The sequence below is a fragment of the Amblyomma americanum genome, chromosome 11 (assembly GCF_052857255.1).
Source record: "Amblyomma americanum isolate KBUSLIRL-KWMA chromosome 11, ASM5285725v1, whole genome shotgun sequence".
In the NCBI taxonomy this organism is placed as follows: Eukaryota; Metazoa; Arthropoda; class Arachnida; order Ixodida; family Ixodidae; genus Amblyomma; species Amblyomma americanum.
The window spans coordinates 7,948,413-7,958,328 of record NC_135507.1 but is presented as its reverse complement, the minus strand read 5'-3'; positions in this window follow the sequence as shown (position 1 = coordinate 7,958,328).

Genomic DNA, 9,916 nt, shown 5'->3' with positions numbered 1-9,916 from the left:
CACACACCGCGAGATAGCTATGGACTGCAGAGGCTCAGATACGGACTTCCAGCCTTACTCAACCGTCTCAGTGATGCAGGCATTGATATTAACAAAAGCAGCAAGCCAACATCCGTGTGTTTTTCGCTAAATGAATGCCACATTTAGTTTATGGTTTGTTTGACGGCTTTATGCTGAGCCTTGATTATGTGTTTGGCTAAATGTGAAATATCTAGCTTGGGAACATAATCTACCTAGGAATAGGTAACGATTATGTCATCACCGTGTTCGTTAATTTTTTTGTACCCTGCCTCTGTTTTTACATTTATGTAATAAGAACCTTGCTATTGTTTTCTTTTTTCCCTAAGTTTGCAGCCAATGTGTTGCTACAATGTTATTAATTGTTGTTTCCTATGTTTACAAATTGTCTAATGCTATATATTATCCTCGCCGAGAATTTTCGTATGATTTGCTTTATGTGTAATAGTGCGCTACATACTTGGAGTGAGTTGCAAAGGTAGGACTGTTTTTCTTTAGAATGTCAAATATGCTTGACGTTTATGTATCCCTTCTTAGTTTTTATGTGGCCAACGGTGTCATAGTTGCCGAACGTTGTGGGCCTCGGGAGCTTGTCAAGCTGCGGCTTTTTTCCTGAAGCCCACTGCTCTTTGAAGCGGAAATAAAATGAACTGAACTGAACATTCGGCATCGGCTGAACCACCAGGGTCCCCTTTTCCGCGAACACGGCTGAGCCACGCACGGCTATGCGCGGGTAATCAGGTCCGTGGTGACGCATTGCTCACTATCATCCCCCTGCGGGGATGTCCCTGCGGATGCTCGGGAACCCGTGGTGTCGCAACACACCAACATCCGCATGTCTTGAGACGCCCCTACGGGGTGGGGTGGACTTGTGCCATCGAAAGAAACTCGGCATAGCTGCGACAGTGACTCGTCCACTTTTCTTATCTCATAAATTCCTTGCAGCACAGTGGAAGCTGGATACCTCCTCAGCCAATCAGGAGAGCGCGTTTAACGTGTCCTTTTGCACCTCGCCATCTGCTTGTCTGCTCACGGCGTATACAGATATGGTTGGAAAGGAGTATTAATAGACGCTGTCTATGTACCAAACCACTGAAGAAGTTTTAAATAGCGAATGCTCACTCATACGCCGCTGTTTAAAATTGCCTAATGGTTCTTCAGTACGCTAAACGCAAGCATTTTGCGGGTCGTTGAGCCGTTTGTCGCATAAGCAACAGCAGACGCAACGATAACTTCAGCCTAGCGGTGCCACCCAGCATTTTCGTCAATGACCCGACACTCTTATTTAGGCGTAAGATAAAAAAACGCAAACTTATCGTTTATGGATTTTACTTTTGGTGAGGCGAGAAAAGGCGAAAACCCGATGCCCCCTTTATTACCACTGAAAATACTAAAGAAAACCCATTAACAACAACGAATTCACTCTAAAGCTAGGGGCCCTGCTTCGAAGCGCGCCGCCATGTCGGAAATGCTATTTTATAGAATACGCAGGAGTCGAGCACGCTAAACTCTGGGAATAGCGTACGTAGCGTGGGATATGATGTACCGTTTGGCGCATGCGCAGTTTCCAGCACTTTATCCCATGTGTCCGTATGCCATTTCGTACTGGCAATACATTCCGCAGCTTGCCCGTCAATTGTGACGCCATCAAATTTCGTGCAAAAGCTAAAATGACGCTTTTAGTTGGCAATATTTCAAGCCCATGACGACGCAAGTATGCAGGCATGATTTCCATACTTGACGCACCATAAATTCTTAGGTGTCAATATAGACCGCGACCTGTCCTAGACGAAGCACGCCTATTTGCTAAAAAAACATAAAACTGGGCAGTTTTAGAAGCACTGTAAGGTTTAGAGCTGGCAAATCGTGGCGTCCGCCTGAGCGATCTTTACTTCAACTGTACCAGGCGCTTGTGGTCGGCTATCTGAGACACAGTGCGCTGGTTCTTTCGGGGATAAGACGGACTGCCCTGCGAACACTGGAAAGCGCTCAGGAACGCGCTTTAAGAGTGTGCTTCAGAATGCCCAGCAAGGCATCGATATGGGACACATTTTATGAGGCTCTCGCCTGTCCAGCCCGTATTACTTTGGAGCAGGAGTAACAATGGATGTATTTGCGACACCTGAAGAGGCATCACCGCCACCCACTGGCAAATATTAGCAGTGCGTGTCAAGACGCGGCCTATTCGAAAGCCATGCAGACGCTGTGCTAATTTATGCCTACTTACTACATACCCCACTAGATTACGGAGGTGCCATTATAAAAAGTCGCACATCGCGACAGTTGGACTGAAGCAATCTCCTCAACGTATGGCGACTCAGCTCACATGTTTTTGTCGACGGATCAATGACGAATACCTTATCAGCAGCAGCGGTTACAGTGCCTGGCTGCGCCTTCAGCCACCGCTTCAGGTTCGTGAATAAACTATCATCCACGGCAACCAAATTATCAGGCATACGAGTGACCATCAGATATCGGTCAGCAGACCGCAAAGCACTGGACTATTTCTACGACTAAAGACGCGCGTTGCAGATCATGAAAACATACATGAAAGCCCGCACATGTGAGCAGCTAATCGGGCAAATTGCACTTTTGCTAGCTGAGGCGTTCCAGCGCGGCCACACCATCAGGCTTCTGGGGATGCACAGCCATTGCGGAAAAGCGGGAAATGAAAGCGCTGGTGGCAGCCTGACTGGCTCATTAAGTGCGGGCTGCCATGCTAGTGCACTCAAACGATGTTAGCCCAAAGCAGGACCGCATATCTCGGCTTGGCGCTGGTTCGTGACTCCACGTATACCATCAAATGTTGCGCGACGTGAAGGAACTCTGTTCCATCAGTTACGGCTTGGTGTCACGTACACCAAAAGCTACCTCCACAAGATCGGACTTGAAGCTATAGCTCGAATTGCTTGAACTGTAACAATCCAGACACAATTCATCATATTTTATGCGAGTGCCCTCGCCACACTGATGCGAGCAGGGCCTTAGAAAATACTCTCAGACAGTTGGAGAGCCGTCCTCTCTCCAAGGAAACTATCCAAGGCTCCAGGGAGAAACTAATTGATGGCTAGTGTGCGATGATGGCTGCTTTCAGGTTTCTATGGGAAATAGGCCTAGATTCCCGTCCGTGACACTTCCGTGTGGTGTGCCGTGCGTGACTACACGGTGTACACAGCGGAATACACATGTGCATACGCGTTTATTCCAGGACGTGCGTCCGTGTTTCCAGCCTTTTCTGAAACAGTGCGTGGTGTGAGTGCAGTGAGAACTGGTGCGTGTGCAAGACATATGGCGCATGTGCTGCACGTCCTCCACGCGAGATGAGTACCACCCAATGTGTGCGGCTTCGTCGCTTCTATAACCCAGACCACCCCAAGCGAATCATTGTATTATGACATCACTCTCCATTCGCACCCTCATTCTCCGTTTACTTTCCCTTTCCCCCTTCCCCAGTGTGGACTAGCAGGCCAGGGTCACCTTACCGCCGGCTGACCTCTCCACCTTCCCGTCCATTAAACTACTTCCGCTCTCCCTACATTCTGCAGCGTCCCAATGTTGCCTGCGCACCCACTGCAGCTTTGGTAGTGGTGCAAGGAACTATATTGAGATGGAGTGATTACAATGGCCCTCGATCGCGCGGGCTGCTCAAGCAAAACTCTGAATGCTGCAGTCGACGGCCAAACTGCGGCGCTCACTATAACTTGTAACTAGTGATAGGAGGGCACGAAGAAAAAAAATACTTAAATTTGAAAAAAAATCTGTTCTTTTCCCCAGGCATAGAATGTTGAAAAAAATGACGGCATGGTCTCGTAGTCTTTAACAAACATAACGAACAATTATTCCGCTGAACACTGAAAGTGGGATGACTGGCTGTGTCAGAAAAATAACGCAAAAAAGTGTGCTTCATTTAATAATATGGTTCAGTTGAAAATGTATCGGAGTTTAGCCATGACACTATGATTACTTGGTAATTCATTCAAGAAACGGCACGAAGTACGGACCTACTTTATTCTTGTGTTGTGGCATTCGCTTTCCATTCTAAACGAGATGCAGCCAAGGCGCTACCAGAAGTCTAGCGTGTTGCGTTCTGCACGAGACCGTGCCCGCACGTGATGAATATTTAAACTGGATTTTCAAATCAGCTGTTATTCCCTGGTGGCGGCTTACGCATGGAAACAAAATTTGCTTTCTCAAGAAAAAAAAACTAATTTTTTCTGGCCTTGGAAACATTACGGCCCTATCGTTGTTTGAAAAAAAAAAATAACGCTAGTAACTTCCATGCGTGGTGATGACAGTGAAAAATAGTAATTCTGCCACATCACTTTCCTGCATTGCAAAGTAAGCAACATTATGTCCGAGTTACTAATGTGTCTGACCACATATTTCAACTTAACTGCTTGCAGCGTCATCAGTTTAATTACTTCAGACAAAATACAGCTAGGTACATGGCCGCAGCAAACAACTGTATTCACTGTATTAAGTTGATCGAATTGCCTATAACTATAACTATAAAGTAATCTGTATCTTACTGCCAAGATGTCCGACAACCTTCCAAATCTCTCCAGATATTTACTATCCTGCTTGCCCGCGATGATCAGTTTGATTAGTGACATTGGTCCTGAAGCAGACAGTCAGTACGCACCGGCGATCAGCGTGCCGGGTTTTTTTTAGTTTGCTTCATCAACCTGTCATATTTCACGGCCAGGAGTCGCTAGCCTAGCGAGTGCCTTGATGACGACACGAATGTGAAACTTCGGAACTTGAGGGCTCCAAGTTAGGCAGGCAGTCAAAAGTAAGATTCTCTCCACACACATCTCAAGTTTGTGCAAAGTTTCGCCCAAAACTTCGGTAGCGAGATACCGCACAACACGTCGGCGATATGGACAACGAGCAGAAACTACGCTATTGGGTAGAGTGCAGCAGGAGGAGCGGTCTGGCTCTACCAAGAGAAGGATACATGGGTCGGTAGTAATCAGCGTTATAGGCAGTGTGGTGACTGTGTGGCACGTGGGCAGGTCCAATATGTGTGTGTGTTGTCAGGGTAGGCGCCGTATTCTTGACAGCGTGGGTGGCTAGAGCGCTTGGGCATGTGGGGTTGTACAGGTCAAATAAGAGAATCTGCGCGCTTGTGTAGTGAAAGTAGATTCGCTGCAAGTAGTGTGTGTAGAAGTGGGAGTAATGAGGAGGCGGGTGCATCGTAGTACTCTCCGGCTTTCTCGTCGGTGTTTCCGGTGCACAGCCCGCTCATCCTTGGGGCTGTAATCATTCGGCCAAAAGAAGTTAAGAGTTGCTCGGAGACATGTCGCGAGCGAGGCCATGTGCCCCATTCGTACCCTTCTACTCCCTAGTGACCGGGTACCCACCCCCGAAAGTCGTGGTGGTTTGGGTGCTGGTGAAGGTATAGGGTGTTCATGTGGGGCCTCCTTCTCAACACAAGCGTGCAAGTGCAAGCGGTATAGAAGAGGAAGCGTGTGAATGCATGTAAATGCGAGCCCACTGCGCGCCTTTGGCTGACGAAGGCGTCTCTACTGTGGACGGGAGTGGATATCCACCGCTTAGAAAAAATAGTAAACACTTTAACGTGATCTTGTGTTCACATTTCAGCAACAGAAACGCCATAAGCGCGTGTGCGCGGCACTTTTTCTTGATGTCAAAGGTGCTTACGATAACGTGACACATGAGGCCACCCTTGATGCGCTAGATGCTGTTGTAATCGGAGGATAGGTGTTTAAGTGGACACAAAGCTACCTGACCAAGAGGACGTTTATCATGTGTGAAAATGGTTCGACACCTGAGCATTACACCTACCGGGGCGAGCACCAGGGCGGAGTGCTCAGCCCTAATTTGTTTAATCTGACACTTATAGCACTCCCGGAGAACCCACCAAATACCGTCCCCATATCTCTATGTATGCCAACGATATCTGCATCTGGGCCTCCTCTGTGACGCGTCTCCAGGTGCGAGAAAGACTTCAGAGGACAGCAACCATAACTTCCTCCTATCTCCGAGAGCGATGTTTGAGCGTGCCAGCCGAGTTGTGCGCTAAAATGGCATTTACGCGCAAAAGTATGACTCATTGTTCGCTAACTATTGACGGCCATGCCATTGCCTGTCGTGCTTCTTGTCTTTTTTTTTAGGAATTATCATAGACCGGAATTTATAATGGAGCCCGCATTTCAGCTTTGTTAAGAAAATTTGAAGTTATAATCTCTAGCTCGCACCTGCTCAGATTTCTTGGCGGAAAATCATGGGGCTCATCGATTCAGTCAATGCTGCAGCTGTGCAGAGCACTCTTTTAGGGATTTTTGCGGTATAGTACACCCGTGCTTTCGAACCCATGCGCGACAAATTTGCGTGCCCTCCAGACTCTACAAGGTCAGGCACTCGGCACATGCCTGAGTCTCCCTCGCAGCGCATCAGCAGTTGCAACCATAGCTACCGCCCAGGACTGCCCACTTTCGACGTAGATGTATATAATCCTTGACCCCCTGCGGATCCACATACGTCATCTAAAAAGGATTCCCCAGCATCATCTTGTGTCAGTGTCGGTACAAAGACCCCACGCAGCGTTTTCAAAGGTAATAGCAGCCCACCAGTCGTCCATCCCATCACAGTTCACCCCGGCGGCACGGCCTGCCTCTGCGCTGTGGTGTATGCGGGAGCGATGGGCGCGCCTTACAATTCCAAAACAGGGCGTTATTTTAATGAAAGAGCGCAAGAACACTTCAATCTAGTAAAGGGTGGTATCAGCGGCCATCTTGCCGTACACTGCCGGTCTTGCAAATGCAAGCCTATGTTTAAGAAGGCACAGTTTCTGGGTCACGCCAAGGACAAGCTTCAGCGTGAAATTATCGAAGCCTTTTTTATTAGGAAAACCAGTGACAATTGCGTCTGCACGCCTTCACTGTCAATGCTAGAGAATGAAATGGCTTGTTTGGACGATTGTGATTAGGTTTCACCTCATGATAACTGAATGCATTTAAACGCCCAGATTTTTCAAATAAAATCAGTTGGAAGTGCAGCACAGTCCTCTCTTCTTTGTTCCTTGTCTTTTGTGTGCGTTTTATTCATGCTGCGAAACTTGTCTCCATTATGAATAGCAACCAACTAGCCCAAACCACCGTGTTACTATTACAGTTCCGGCCATTGCGAAAAAATCGAACTTATCGACGCCGGCCATTCAACAGTTGACGCTCTACCTACTCCACGCCGAATATAGTGACCGCACTAATGCGTATGCTGATGGTTCGGTCTCAGCTAAAAGTTATACTTGCACCATGTTCATTCCTGCGCGACAGTCCAGTATTAACAAGCTAACTTCGCATCGGACAAACTTCGCCGGGTCTGAATTGGCCGCTCTTCGTGCGGCTGTGCAGTACATCGGTGCACAAACACCCCACAAAAGGGCTGTGTTCTGTCACTCAAAAACAGCCCTACAATGTCTTAATTACGCTCTACGTCATGGCGATCACGTGCAACTCGTAACTGAATTAAGACATCTTCAACACCAGGCACAGGAAGCGGGTCATGACATCGTCTTCCAGTGGATACCGGGACGGCATTGTCGGAAACGACGCAGCGGACGCCGCAGCTCGATCGGCTCACGGCAGTGACAACATTGTTCAGATACCGTTGACAAGTGCCGAAGCACCAAGACATCTGCGAATGCTTGGGCGAAAAGAGATTTCAGCGTCATGGTCGTCTCCTGGAAACTCCGCATGCCGTCTGCACAGCCTCGACCCCTTACTTCACCTCAAACATCTGTCAGGCCTCTTAGCGTCTCCTTTGAAACGGGGGGCAGTTGCCACCATGCTCAGGTTTTTTTATCCTTTATTTTTGTTTAACTGTGTTGTAAGTCATTATTAAAAAAAAACTCCCCGTTTTCTTTAAATACGTCTTCCTACACTTCTAACCCTATGTCACCTCTCTGCTTTTCAGTCACCAATGTTCCAATCGCTTTTTGCTCATTTCCACCGCAGATTTATTTACACGGCTATAGTTACCTCTAAACCCTAGGGCCACAGGAAGAGTGACTGTGCCTGCATGGACATCGAGTTGGATACCATCACATTTGAGTATGACGTGTTCTATTCTATTCTTTCTACAGATTTACTACACACAGCACACGTGTAGTCTTCGTTAAATTTCTTTTTGTAGCTGCGCGTTCTAAAACACCCTTACCTAGCTTCAAAGAGTAGGGCCCTGCCTCTTGAGTTATCATAAAACGCTTTCTTTCTGATCTGCCTTTTCCAGCATCGATATAGTTATACACTATGCTTCTTTTACACTGAATTTATCCAATTTTTACCTTCCGTGTTTTTAACCTGTCGTTTAATGCTCTTTCTTTCTCTGTCCTCGTGTATGGCATACTTACTGGTTAGCTTCCTAGTTCTTTTCTGTCATTGTCAGTCAACGCTCTTTCTTTACAGGTATTTAAATAACTTAGCTGCCCTCCTGTTACCATTCAATTTTCTCGGGCGTTCTTCATACAGTACTTTACTCTGAGCTTCCCGTGCTTCGAACGATGCATAGCCCATATCCCACTGTACTGCCTCGTTTGTGGTTTTCCCGTGGGCACCTAGTGCTAATCTTCCAACAGCTCTCTGATTTACTTCTAATCTCGACTGAACTTCTGCCCTTAAGCACAGAACAGCATTCCCGAAAGTAAACCCCAACACCATTATTCCTTTCCAAATAACTCTCAGTACTTCTTGTTTGTTGTACCCGCATAATGCCCTATGCTTCATTATCCCGGCGTTTCTTCGCCCTTTTGCTATAAGAGACTGTTCGTGCTTTTCCGTGTACGTCTGCCCTTCGTTTACCCATTCCCCGAGATATTTGTATTCGGCTACTCGGGGTACTTCATTGTCTTGTATTGTAAGCACCTGATCAGTTGTATCGTTGAAAATCAGCACACCTGACTTAGTTGCGCTAAAACTTAAACCTAGAGCATCTCCTTCGTCTCCACAGCAATTAACCAGAGTTTGCAAATCGTCCTGGCTATCTGCTAATAGTACAATATCCGCATACATTAAACCCAGTAGTCGTTGCTCAACAACCTTTCCGCCTAATCTATACGAGAGATTAAACCCAGATTGCTTCGTTGTAGCCTTATTTTCATAAAATAATCATGTAAATCATGAACAGCAGCGGTGATAGAGGACAGCCTTGCCTTAATCATTTGTATATCTCGACAGCTCTCTTACTCTTATTTTCCTTCCCATGTTATTTCAACTTTAATTTCTCGATATATATCCTGTACAAAATCAATTACGTCGTGACCGATACCTGCATCTTTTAATATGTTCCACGGGAGTTTCTTGTTAACGTTGTCGTGTGCACCGCTTATGTCCATGGAGGCGAAATACAGAGGTCTGTTTTACGCCTTAGCTATTTCTATGCATTGGGTAAGCACGAACAGGCTGTCATCTAAGCGCCTACCCTTCCTGAACCCGTTCTGAAGTTCTCCAAGTAATCTATTACTTCCTACCCAAGACTGCATTTTTAATTTCACCGCCTGCATCGGCAGCCTGTATATAACTGATGTTATCGTAATCGGTCGAAAGAATTTTATGTTCACCTTATCGCCTTTCACTTTATAAATCAAATTCATTTTACGCTGTTTCCAGCTGTGCGGAATTTGCTTATTCGTTATGACTTGCTCCAATGCTTTTTTATTAGAGTTTTCTTGCCTCTTGGGCCAAATTAATTAATCAGCCTGCTTGGAATTTCGCCTATCACTGCTTTGTGCATTTCGGAATATTTTCTTCCGCGTTTTTCCAGTTAAGACTGGCCAGTTCTAAGCTGTTTTCTATTGTGCTCCCCTGTGTTGCTCTCTCATTCGGGGAGATTACCTATCGTCACTCCTATATGACTCAGCTATAACTGATGCAATGTA